Source organism: Leguminivora glycinivorella, chromosome 15, assembly GCF_023078275.1.
Source record: "Leguminivora glycinivorella isolate SPB_JAAS2020 chromosome 15, LegGlyc_1.1, whole genome shotgun sequence".
NCBI lineage: Eukaryota > Metazoa > Arthropoda > Insecta > Lepidoptera > Tortricidae > Leguminivora > Leguminivora glycinivorella.
In genome coordinates this window covers 13,453,480-13,465,543 of record NC_062985.1, presented here as the reverse complement: position 1 = coordinate 13,465,543, position 12,064 = coordinate 13,453,480, and positions in this window count along the sequence as shown.

Here is a 12,064-nt window from a genome sequence, read left to right as displayed (position 1 = left end):
TGTCTTCAGGGACCTGATTGTAAATTTTTATTGCCATGCAGTAACTGTTCCTGTCACACAGTTTCGTTGTCGCCTTAGGTTTTACTAGTCTTTTTATAAGTCTTTTTATTGTATCGTCCGATTTTGACAAAACGTATCTCAAATGAAAGGTATTGATTTGTGTAATTAAAAAAAAATACAAAGAAAAAAAATTTGAAAGAAAAGTAAGAAAAAAATAAAAAAAGTAAATTTACGTCTCGCACTGAATAACTTCAAAGAATGACAGACAAAATGTACAATGTCGATATACGAGTTTTTTTTTAATCGAATACAGATAAATTTTTAGTTGAAAACTGAAGACCGCATCGAAATCAGATTAGCATTTTTTAAGATACAAGTTGCCAAAGTTGGGAAAGATCGCTTTATATGGCCACTTTAAAATTCCTTTGTTAGAAAGTCAGAAATAATATGTTTTTCTGACACATAAAAATACAGTCATAGTAACAGGGTGGCTAGCCGAATGGCACAATCGCTCACGAAACGCTCACGAAACGAAGCGCTAGTAGATATCTATCTCTATCGCGCTTGCGTATTGGCGCGACAGAGCCAGCGGCGTATCGCTTTCGTTTGGCGTCGGAGAAATGCCATTCGGCTACGGGGCCAGTACACATCAAAATAGAATTTCATCCCTTAGAACGACGGGCGTAGCGAGGTCGGTTACGAAAACCGAAAAAAAATGTCATTTTTTTGTACGTCGTCCGATTTTGACAAAACATGTTTCATTTGAAAGGTATTGCTTTATGTAACTTAAAAAAAATATTGGAAAAAAAATGTAAGATTTTTTTTAAAAAAACCTTAATTTTCGTATCACACTGAATAACCGCAAAAAACGGTAGACACGGTGTATAATTTCGATATATGATTTTTAAAAATTAAAGACAAATAAATGCATGATTATAAACTAAAAACCGAATCGAAATCGAATCAGTAGTTTTTAAGATGCAAGTTGTCAAAGTTGGCTTAGTTTGTTTATATGGTCGCTTATAAATTCCTTAGACAGAAAGGCAGAAACATTATATTTTTCTTACAGTTAAAAGTATGCATAGGTAATAGACATCATTATAAACATTTTTTTACAAGGATATAAAAATTTCATTCCTTAGAAACCCTTACAAAGACGATCCAATAAAAAAAACTGCCTTTTTTTTGTTTTTCGTAACAGACATCGCTACGCTCGGCTTTCCAAGGGATGATTTTTTTATATCCTCGTAAAAAATTGTTTATTATGATGTCTATTACCTATGCATACTTTTAACTGTAAGAAAAATATAATGTTTCTGACTTTCTGCCTAAGGAATTTATAAGCGACCATATAAACAAACTAAGCCAACTTTGACAACTTGCATCTTAAAAACTACTAATTCGATTTCGATTCGATTTTTAGTTTATAATCATGCATTTATTTGACTTTAATTTTAAAAAATCATATATCGAAATTATACACCGGGTCTACCGTTTTTTTGCGGTTATTCAGTGTGATACGAAAATTAAGGTTTTTTTTTTAAAAATCTTACATTTTTCCAATTTTTTTCAATATTTTTTTTTAATTTACATAAAGCAATACCTTTCAAATGAAACATGTTTTGTCAAAATCGGACGACGTACAAAAAAATGAGATTTTTTTTTTCGGTTTTCGTAACCGACCTCGCTACGCTCGTCATTCTAAGGGATGAAATTATAATATCCTCGGAATTTTTAATTCTATTTTGATGTGTACTGTTACTATGTATTTTTCTGTGTCAGAAAAACATATTATTTCTGACTTTCTGGCAAAGGAATTTCAAAGTGGCCATATAAAGCGATCTTTCCCAACTTTGGCAACTTGTATCTTAAAAAATGCTAATCTGATTTCGATGCGGTCTTCAGTTTTCAACTAAAAATTTATCTGTTTTCGATTAAAAAAAACTCGTATATCGACATTGTACATTTTGTCTGTCATTCTTTGAAGTTATTCAGTGCGAGACGTAAATTTACTTTTTTTATTTTTTTCTTACTTTTCTTTCAAATTTTTTTCTTTGTATTTTTTTTTAAATTACACAAATCAATACCTTTCATTTGAGATACGTTTTGTCAAAATCGGACGATACAATAAAAAGATAGAATTTTTTTCATTTTCATAAAACACCTCGCTACGCTCGGCTTCCTAAGGGATGAAATTTCGATATCCTCGGAAAAAATCGTTTACTATGATGTCTACTATCACCATGCAAAGCGGCTTACTTCCATCCAAAAGTGCAGCTTTTGGCCGAAAATTCTCCATAACAAGTATGACTAAAAATATGTACTATGTAAATGTCTTCTTCTTCTTCTTCCTCGGTTCCTCATGGCTGAGGGTCGCGACCACATGGGGTCGTTATTTTGCGGACTAAAGCTCTCTCCAATCAGCATGGTCTTTTGCAGTCCTAATAATATGCGCATGTGTTAATCCCTGGTATGTAAATATAGAGATATGTAAATTATACATATATTTTTTATGTGTCTTGCCCACCATGACCTACGGTTCCGAGACATGGACGCTCACTAAGAAGGCTGTGCACGAGTAGCACAGAGAGCCATTTGTAGCGCGCCATGCTCGGTATCAAGATGCAAGATCGAGTGAGGAATACCTAGATCCGTCGTCGCACCAAGGTGCAAGACGTCGGTTTCGTTATTACCAAACTAAAATGGAGTTGGGCGGGACATGTTGCTAGGCAGAGTGATGGCAGGTGGACTAAAATATTAACGGAATGCTGGCCGCTTACGAATGTAAGAAATGCCTGGCATCCGTTGGCTCGTTGGGTCGACAACATCCGGAAAATAGCGGGTCACAACTGGATGAAACTGGTCCAGGACCGGGAGAAGTGGCGTAATAGAAGAGAGGCAAATTATGCTTAGCAGTGGGCGATAAAGGGCTGATGTGATGATGATGATGATGATATTTTCACGATAATTACAGCTACATTATAAAAGTGTAAATGAAATCCGAAACGCTAGAAATTGGTACCTAACGTGCGTGAATACGTACATATATATTATACCTACACATAATTTATGGACATGACAAAAAAATATCTTACAAAGTGATCGCAGCACTATTCGTGTACCTATGTATAATACACATAGCGAATACACACGTAGCGATACATGGCGCGTGAACTTGCATGCGCTTATAGTTACATTGCGGACTGTTGAGGTTACATCCAATTCAGGCGGCCGATCAAATGCCGCAGTATAATGGAAGTCGCGTGCGAAATCTCGCACTGTGTAAACCAGCCCTAAATGTGCGGGGCAGGTTGATTGGCCTCACACAGGCTCGCATGGCTCGCCCCGCGAGACCCGGCCAACTGTTAACGCGGACACTTGCTCAACTTCAACTAACGAGTCCCTAATGGAATAACTAACCAATTCTATTATAACTCGTCTACACTGACCCTTTAATTACGTCCAACTTTTGTACGTAAGTCACTTTAATCCTTTATATAGCTTTATAGAAGTTAGTGTATAATAGGGTATTTTATTTGGTTTTAGAACAAGCTCTAAAAGCAGAAGTTCTATTTAATTAGAAAATGAAATAATTAGTCTTTATTTTTTATGTTATCTTTCTGCCTCTAAGAGCTAATTGCTTCTTATTAAAAATTTACATTTTCGTGCCGTGACCAGGATTTTTGTATGAAACTGAGATAGGTACATACAGTCATACACGTGACAGATTTTGATGTCATATTCAATCACCATCCATCACTTATTGCTATCTTATTATATCTTATCCGCTTAGAGTTCAATGTCCTAATACTAGTACAAAATATATCAAATGAAAGGATTTGGTAAGTTAAAAAGAATTGAGTTGCTTTTGTTTTATTTCGTTCGATTTTCAAACAAAAGATATTCATTATTTAGGCTTATGCCCTTGATTCCTAGATATTTTTTTAATGATGGTCGCCAGATGGTTAACTTTTGCTTGTTGCTACAAATAAGAGCGGAAAGCAAAAAAAAAAGAAGTGAAATTCATAATAAAGTGTAACGATAAAAATCAACCCTCTTCACAACTCATGAAACCGCGTTGCCCAAAAACCTGTTGTGCCTCATAATGTCATATTAACTATAGCCACGGCTAACCGAAACACTTCTCAGTTCAGCATCTGTCAACCTGACGTGGGTCCGTTTCAAATCTCCAACCGAAAATCTACTTGTGGCTGAAGATATAAAGCTTAATTTGGTGTAAAGTAGTTTAAGCGCGTTGACACCATTTTATACCCGGAAATATGTCAGTGCTGTCAGAAGTGTTTTGTTTCGAGTTGGCAGATGTTCTTTTATTTTGCGGGCCTAGTGTGGAAAGCCTAGTGGTTGTGCGCTGTGTAGATAATAATGTTCCTTGAACATCAATATCTCTTTCGTACACATAATTTTATTATGACATTATGAAAAACTCCCCACAGACGCAATTCGGGCGGCGGAGTCCGCCGTAACAAAATCGAGACGAACAATCTTACAGTGTGTCTTTCCAAATCTTACGAGCAATATACTTAACCTCATCGTGAGTTCTGGAGGCATTTGTTTTGTTTTTGAATTTAGAACCATTTATTTTGATACCTAATCAATAAAAGTTTAAAATAAAAACTTGTACACGGGGACTTTGGAGGTTAAAATAGATACTACGCTCGTAATATCGTAAACATTCCATACACTATCTATTCCATGCACCACAATATGTATTTTATATGTAAACGGCAAGTTTTGCAGGTGACTGTACTATAATACCTATTTTAATATGTTATACCTATTAATATAGCGAGTGCTTTACTAATCACCTTAAAGTTCAACATTTAATATTAATGATGTTTTCGTGCACAAGAACCAAAAAAATGTATTTACTTTAAAACTTTAGTATGAAATCCGTTTAGCCTCATCCTCCTTGCGTTATCCCGGCATTTGCCACGGCTCATGGGAGCCTGGGGTCCGCTTTGACAACTAATACCAAGATTTGGCGTAGGCACTAGTTTTTACGAAAGCGACTGCCATCTGACCTTCCAACCCGAAGGGTAAACTAGACCTTATTGGAATTAGTCCGGTTTCCTTACGATGTTTTCCTTCACCGAAAAGCGACTGGCAAATATCAAATGACATTTCGCACATAAATTCCGAAAAACTCATTGGTACGAGCCGTGGTTCTAACCCGCGACCTTCGGAACGAAAGTCGTAGGTACTTACCGCTAGGCTGCCAGTAAATCCGTTTAGCCTATGTTATATATATAAATTCCGTAACTATTTTGAAGGCAAAGTTTCTACATTGTTTTTTATTGGTAACTTTGACCTTAAGCGCATTTTTAACGAACCGAAGCTGTTAGTAGTGAATGCATTAAAGTTATACGTTTCATTTTAATCGTAAAAACTCGTTACATAAAAACAACAAAAACGAGCTTCGTAATCCTACCTTTCTTTACATAGCTCTATAGTAAAATTGACATAACTATTTCATTGTAAATCTAATGAAATAAAAATTTCACGACAGTTACGGAAAAAACAGTACAGTTTCCCGATTTACTAAGTAGGCCAAACCGAACTTCACATCTTAACCAAAACAATACTAACAAAACAGGCCTAACCCTCCCTTATTTATCGCTACTAGCCAACTTCTACGCCTCAGTGAAATCGATAGACCGGCCTGAGCCGCTACCAGAGTTTCAAAATTCACTTACTCGATAGTGAAAACACGGAAAATGTAAATTCTAGTAAGTTTTGATTCCTAGTAAGGAATCCTTTACCGAGTGTGGCGTGCTGTTGTGTTGAAGGCCAAGTCTCATTTTGAGCCATGGCGTCAAAAAAGTAAACAATCATTTTGTGAACGCTATTCACTTTACAACTAAACAAATCAAATTATTTTATTGAAAATGATAAAAAACTTTATTTACATGAACATATTTACATAATTATATAAGAAACTAAGACTAAACTTAAAATTGTACCAAGGATACTGGCGACATTTCCTCGCTGTATCGCAATGCTGATACGTTGAGCGAGGAAGTCGCCAGCTCTTCGGTCACCAGTTACCTCAACCAGACGCTTCGCGATTTCTGTGAACAACTTGTTCGCGCTTTTTATTGAATATTTTTTTGACTTGTTCTTTTTCAAGTAGTCACACTATATAAATTATAAATTGAAATAGATATCATACACGAAAGAAGAAAATTAATGACAAGTCCCACTGGAGGCCAAGCCGGGAATCGAACCCGGGTCTTCAGCTTTTCGTCGTGTACCACGCTGGGCGGGTGGTCTAGTGGTAATGACGTTAGCCGCGTAAGCTATTCACTTTCTCCATACAATGAATGACATTTTCCACGACGTTTATGCTATCGAATAACATTCTCAAATCGAAAAACTTCTCGACTAACTAAAGTCCAAAGCTCCCAACTATGGTCCTTTATTTTTTGTAGTTGACTTATCATACGAGTATTAATGGATGAAAAGACCATAACGTTGGTATATACTTAAATTCTTGTGAACGACATTTCCAGTATTGGACTATAGTTGGGGAGTTTTACGGAACGTGAACCATGGTAGTGGCTCTGTTTTTATGCGATCTCGCTGCAGCTATAAATTTATTCTAATTCGGCCTCTTATCTGCCATAAATACGCCCCAGCCAGTTGGCTCTATTAAGCAACGTTTCCACGTCATTAGGTGAAGAAGCAGAGGGGGTCTCGGGAAATGTTCTGCGGTGGCGGTAGGATGTCGGAACTTGAGGTTTGCTATCAGATTGTTGATATCTTAAGTAGTTTATCACACATGGGTTTAGATTAGTAGCTATTAGGTGTAAAATTTAATTGATCTTTTTGTTCTATTCAGGCTGAATTGCGACCAAAAGGATTGCGGAGACGTGTTATTTTGAAAAACAGGGTGCACGCTGAGCGAGGTAGATAAATGAAGTGGTGAGATTGGCGCTATCTCAAAACCAAATGATTTTGAAAATGGAACTGTCAGTTATAGATACTTAAGTATAAGTTAGCTATGGATTTTCGTTTGAGATAGTGCTTTTCGGCTTAGGAGGGCAGAATATTATATCATACTCATTGTACATACATACATATAATCACGCCTGTATCCCATAAAGGGGAAGGCAGAGCACATGACCTGTTCAAGTTTCTATTGTACTTTCTATTCATTCTCATTGTACTTCATAAATACCATTTAAAACAAGAATAAGTAAACCGTTTTTTGAAATTGTCACTATAAATGTAGTTAATTGATAAATCCATTATTTTTTTAGAACGTGAACAATTAATAACTTAGGACAATCTAATCCTGATCAATCTCATTTACTTATTTACAGCACGGCCACGATATTGGTCTAAGCGCGACAGCGGTGAGGGGCAGCGTGCGAATGAAAAGTCCCATCGCTGTGTCTCGCTCTAATGTATGGCCGCCGCTCATCGCCTGTCGCGCTTAAACCAATGTCGTGGCCGGGCTGCTTCACTCTGTATACCTGTAATCTGTGTCAACGTCTACAGGGTTGTCAGCAGAACGTTTGTTCATGTAGAACTAAGCTGTATTTAGGTCTATTTAAATTTTTTTAATGAAAAATCGGTTAAAATGATTTTTACAGAATTCGATATAAAAATATTTTGTCAGGATAAAAATAGTTCCTCAGGAATACTGATGTGCCGACGGAAAGTTTCCAAAATTCTAAAATGTTCACATAGGAAAACTTCGGAAACTTTCCATAGGTAGGTACTTTGTGTTCACGATTGTATGGATCGAAACTTTCCATTTCACAAATTTAAATTCGCTTTATTTTTCGTGAAAGTTCCGTGAATTTTTCAAGAATTTAAGATTTTTTTGGGAAGGTTCCGCAACTTGCACATTACTACTCAGGAACATGTTCAAAACCTCAGTCCGTGCTATTACATGTTCAAACAAGTAATGTGCGATTGAATGAGAGAGACGTAAGGTAAGTTGACGCTCGATTTGCCCGATATTCCGGATTGACAGCTTTATTCGATGAGATTCGGCCTGCGTGCGTAGCCCAATGCACAAACGCTCCCTATAATATCTGTTTCGTAGCTATCTATCCCTATCGCTCTTGCGTCAATACGCGTCGATACGCCAATGCGCGACAGAGCTAAACTGCATTTCTGTCGGCGTCTGGCGGTCGACTATTGTCATTCGGCTACCCGGCTGTACAGTTTGACCGGCATTAATCCTATAATCGATCCTGTGTTTGTTCGGGATCTTGCCGATTCATGTTTTCAATCGTGGCCCAAAGGTCGCCGGTTAATGGTACTCAAAGTTTTATTAGTGTTTGCGGACCCTCCTAGTTTAATTATAGGTATCTAGACCGTGACGGTCGCTTTGTTGAGTTTGCTCTGTTTTTACTTTTTAACCCCCGACGCAAAAACGAAGGGGTGTTATAAGTTTGACGTGTCTGTCTGTCTGTCTGTCTGTTTGTTTGTCTGTCTGTCTGTGTGTGTGTCTGTCTGTAGCATCGTAGCTCCCGAACGGATGAACCGATTTAGATTTAGTTTTTTTTTTGTCTGAAAGCTGAGTTAGTCGGGAGTGTTCTTAGTGTTCATGTTAGTTCATGTTTCATGAAAATCGGTCAACTATGTCGCAGTCGGGGGTTGTACCCCTCCGATGTAATTATAGTTTATGACCGCAGGTGACCGGGCCTTTATCTCGTCGCGCTTGGCGTCAAGTCAAGTTCCACTCGCCTCTGATTTTCATAGGCTTGCACTTTTGCTCTCACTGTATGCCTCAACTTCGGCCGATCTTGTGCCGAAGTCTCCCAGTGCGATGGTTCAATGTCACATCTCCGCATGTGACGCTTAAGCACATCTTTGTAGCGCAAAAATTGGCCGCCCTGTTTCCGCTTGTCACTTTGCAACTCTGAGTAAAAGATGCGCTTAGCAACCCTGTCATTAATGCGGGAGACATGACCACACCATCGCAACTGTCGTCGCATTAGATAGGCTTCAATGCCGCTGACATTAGCACGGCGTAGAACTGCGGTGTTCCTGACACGATTAGACCAAGAGATGTTCATAATGTCACATTTAAGATGAAACCTATCTAACGTACGAATGTGTTTTCGGTAGAGACACCATGTTTCAGAGGCATAAAGGAGACTGGGCAGAACTATTTCCATGTACACAGAGACCTTTGTCTGGAGCTTAATGTCGTGTGATTGGAACACCTTGACGCGCAGTTTGCCAAAGGCAACAGCAGCCGCTCCAATCCTGTTGTTAATTTCGTCGTCCAGGTGGCACTTGGATGTTATTGTGCTCCCCAGGTATCTGAATCTGTCTACTTGCTTAAGAGAGTCGTCGCCGAGCCAGATGTGCGGGCGCTAGAGTCTCCAACCCCATGATTTCGGTTTTCTTGACACTGATTATAAGGCCGAAGCGCTGACATGACTCATTGAGACTCGTTTGCAGACAGATAAGCGTTTGCAGACTTTCCGGGGAATCCGCCACAAAGCAAAGGTCGTCTGCATACATTATCTCCGTAATAGTTGTTTGAGATACTTTCGTGCGTGCCTTCAGTCGTGTTAAATTAAACACACTGCCATCAGTGCGAAAACGTATATGGATGCCATCCGCTAACGTTTGTAGGGAATCTCTGACGACAACAGCAAAGTAAAGAGCGAAAAGAGTTGGTCCCAGAACGCATCCTTGCTTAACACCACAAGTGACTCCAAAGTACTCAGAATTTTCGCCCTTCACGCTGACACAGCATTGCATGTCATCGTGCAGAAGTCTAATGAGCCTGACAAACTTAGCCGTGCACCCCTGTTTTGCTAGCACCATCCACAAGCCTTCACGAGGCACGCTGTCAAAAGCTTTTTCAAGGTCAACAAAGCAAAGGTAAACTGGTTGACCTTGTTCTCTACTCTTCTATTGAAGCTGGCGTATGGAGAAGATTGCTTCGCAGGTGCCTCGATCGGGTCGGAAGCCAAATTGTGTTTCTGGCAATATGTCTTCTGACAAAGGCAAAAGGCGATTCAGTAGTATGCGGGCAAAGACTTTACCCGGAGAAGTTAGGAGAGAGATGCCTCTGTAGGAGTTGCAGTCTGATCGATCGCCTTTGTTTTTGTATAAGGAGCAGATGAGGGATATCCGAAATTCACTAGGAATTCGTTCCTGCTCCCACATCTGCTTAAATAATATCCAGAGAGTCTCGTGAAGCTCCTGTCCCCAATACTTCAGCAGTTCTCCGGGTAGGTTGTCCATGCCTACCGCCTTTTCATTTTTCTGCTGACTAACTGTACTGCAGTAATAACTTCATTCAAAGTCAATGGCTCATCCAGCTTAGAAACGGTTAGTTAGGAACGGCAGGAAGGATAGTATACATAGTAGAGGAAAGAATCAACGTCGTGTCGTATCAGGAAGTGAAACTGAAGGCAGAAATCCGGCACACAAGGGGGTTGCTCCACGGATAAAAGTCCAATTCTTAAATTAATGATATGATGATGATAATGATGTTGTTTGGCTGGCGGCCGAAAATTGTCATAATATTACCTATCGCAATGCCGATCATGTCCAAGCCGAGTCCGCCGATAATGAGGGATTATAACTAACCCTCGGCCTATGTTTATTTTACATCAACTAAGCCCATGATACCACAAATCTATTTACTGGAGCAAACGCAACAGCAGTTTGCCCAGGTTGTTATGAGAGCAAATAATTCGGCGCTCCCGGCCTATAACCACAAACAAGATATGGCCAGAAAGTTCGCTTAATAAACTGAGCATATCAGGGTACAGGGGTCTGCAAAAGAGCATGGCGAATTCATTCATACAGTGCTGGACAAAATGCATCATACACCGACATATAAAATAAACTTTCTATCATAATTTCTTTACCCTTAAACTTAACATCATAGTTGTATTGGAAAACTTTTAGCTAACTCCATGGCGTGTAACATACATAAATAAATAAATAAATAAATATTATAGGACATTCTTACACAGATTGACTGAGGCCCACGGTAAGCTCAAGAAAGCTTGTGTTGTGGGTACTCAGACAACGATATATATAATATATAAATACTTATATACATAGAAAACATCCATGACTCAGGAACAAATATCTGTGCTCATCACACAAATAAATGCCCTTACCGGGATTACATATCAATATTCGTACAATTATTTTTTTCATGGCTATAAATATAAATATCAGTCCTTTTGGCTCAAGTAAAAATACGAATGATATGCTGCTTATCTCGGAGGAATATTTTCAGTTAAAAACTGAAGGCATTTATCTAACCCAAGCTTTTTCCGGTGTGTCTACTAAAGTAGAGTAGGTATAATTCAGAATGAGATTTGATATTTTATTTATTTTTCCAAAACCTTCCTTAAATTTTTGCTTTGATTGGTTACATGAGACTATGTTAGCTATTCAAGCTATTCATTCCTATTTATCATAACAAACACACGCACAAACCTTCTCAGCAAAATAGTAGGCTATACTAAACTTATATCGAATTTGGCACAATAAATGATTGTCTTCTGTAGTATTTGACATAAAAAAAATATTTATAGATTTTGAGTATTAAAAGGGTATGATGACTACGTATTTTCGATTAAAAATGTACGTAATTTTTTATTTATTTTAGCCACCGAAAACGCTGTCACGTCATCGAATTCGAACCTCACTGCATGTCAAAACAATCACTGACATAATTATTGAACTTTAAAAAGTCAGAAAATGTTGTTTTCGAATAGAATGAACTGATGCACAGCTAATCTATAGATTAACATGACTGTGTTGTTTTCGCCTGATTACGTAATTTCAAAAAAAATTTTTGCTGTTAAGTTTTTTTTTTATTTTAAGTCACAATAAAATAATTATGGTAATATTTTATTTCGGCTAATTGGACAGTACCTAATCATATAAGACAGACTTTAAAAAAGGGTCAAGTAGCCTATTATTATCTTTTATGCCTATCTCAATCACATGGTTTTTTTTTATTTACACCCTACTCAGTACAAACAGCTGATTTAAACTATTTAAAAAAGTGTACTTTCTGTAGCTATATTCTGTAGCATCAACC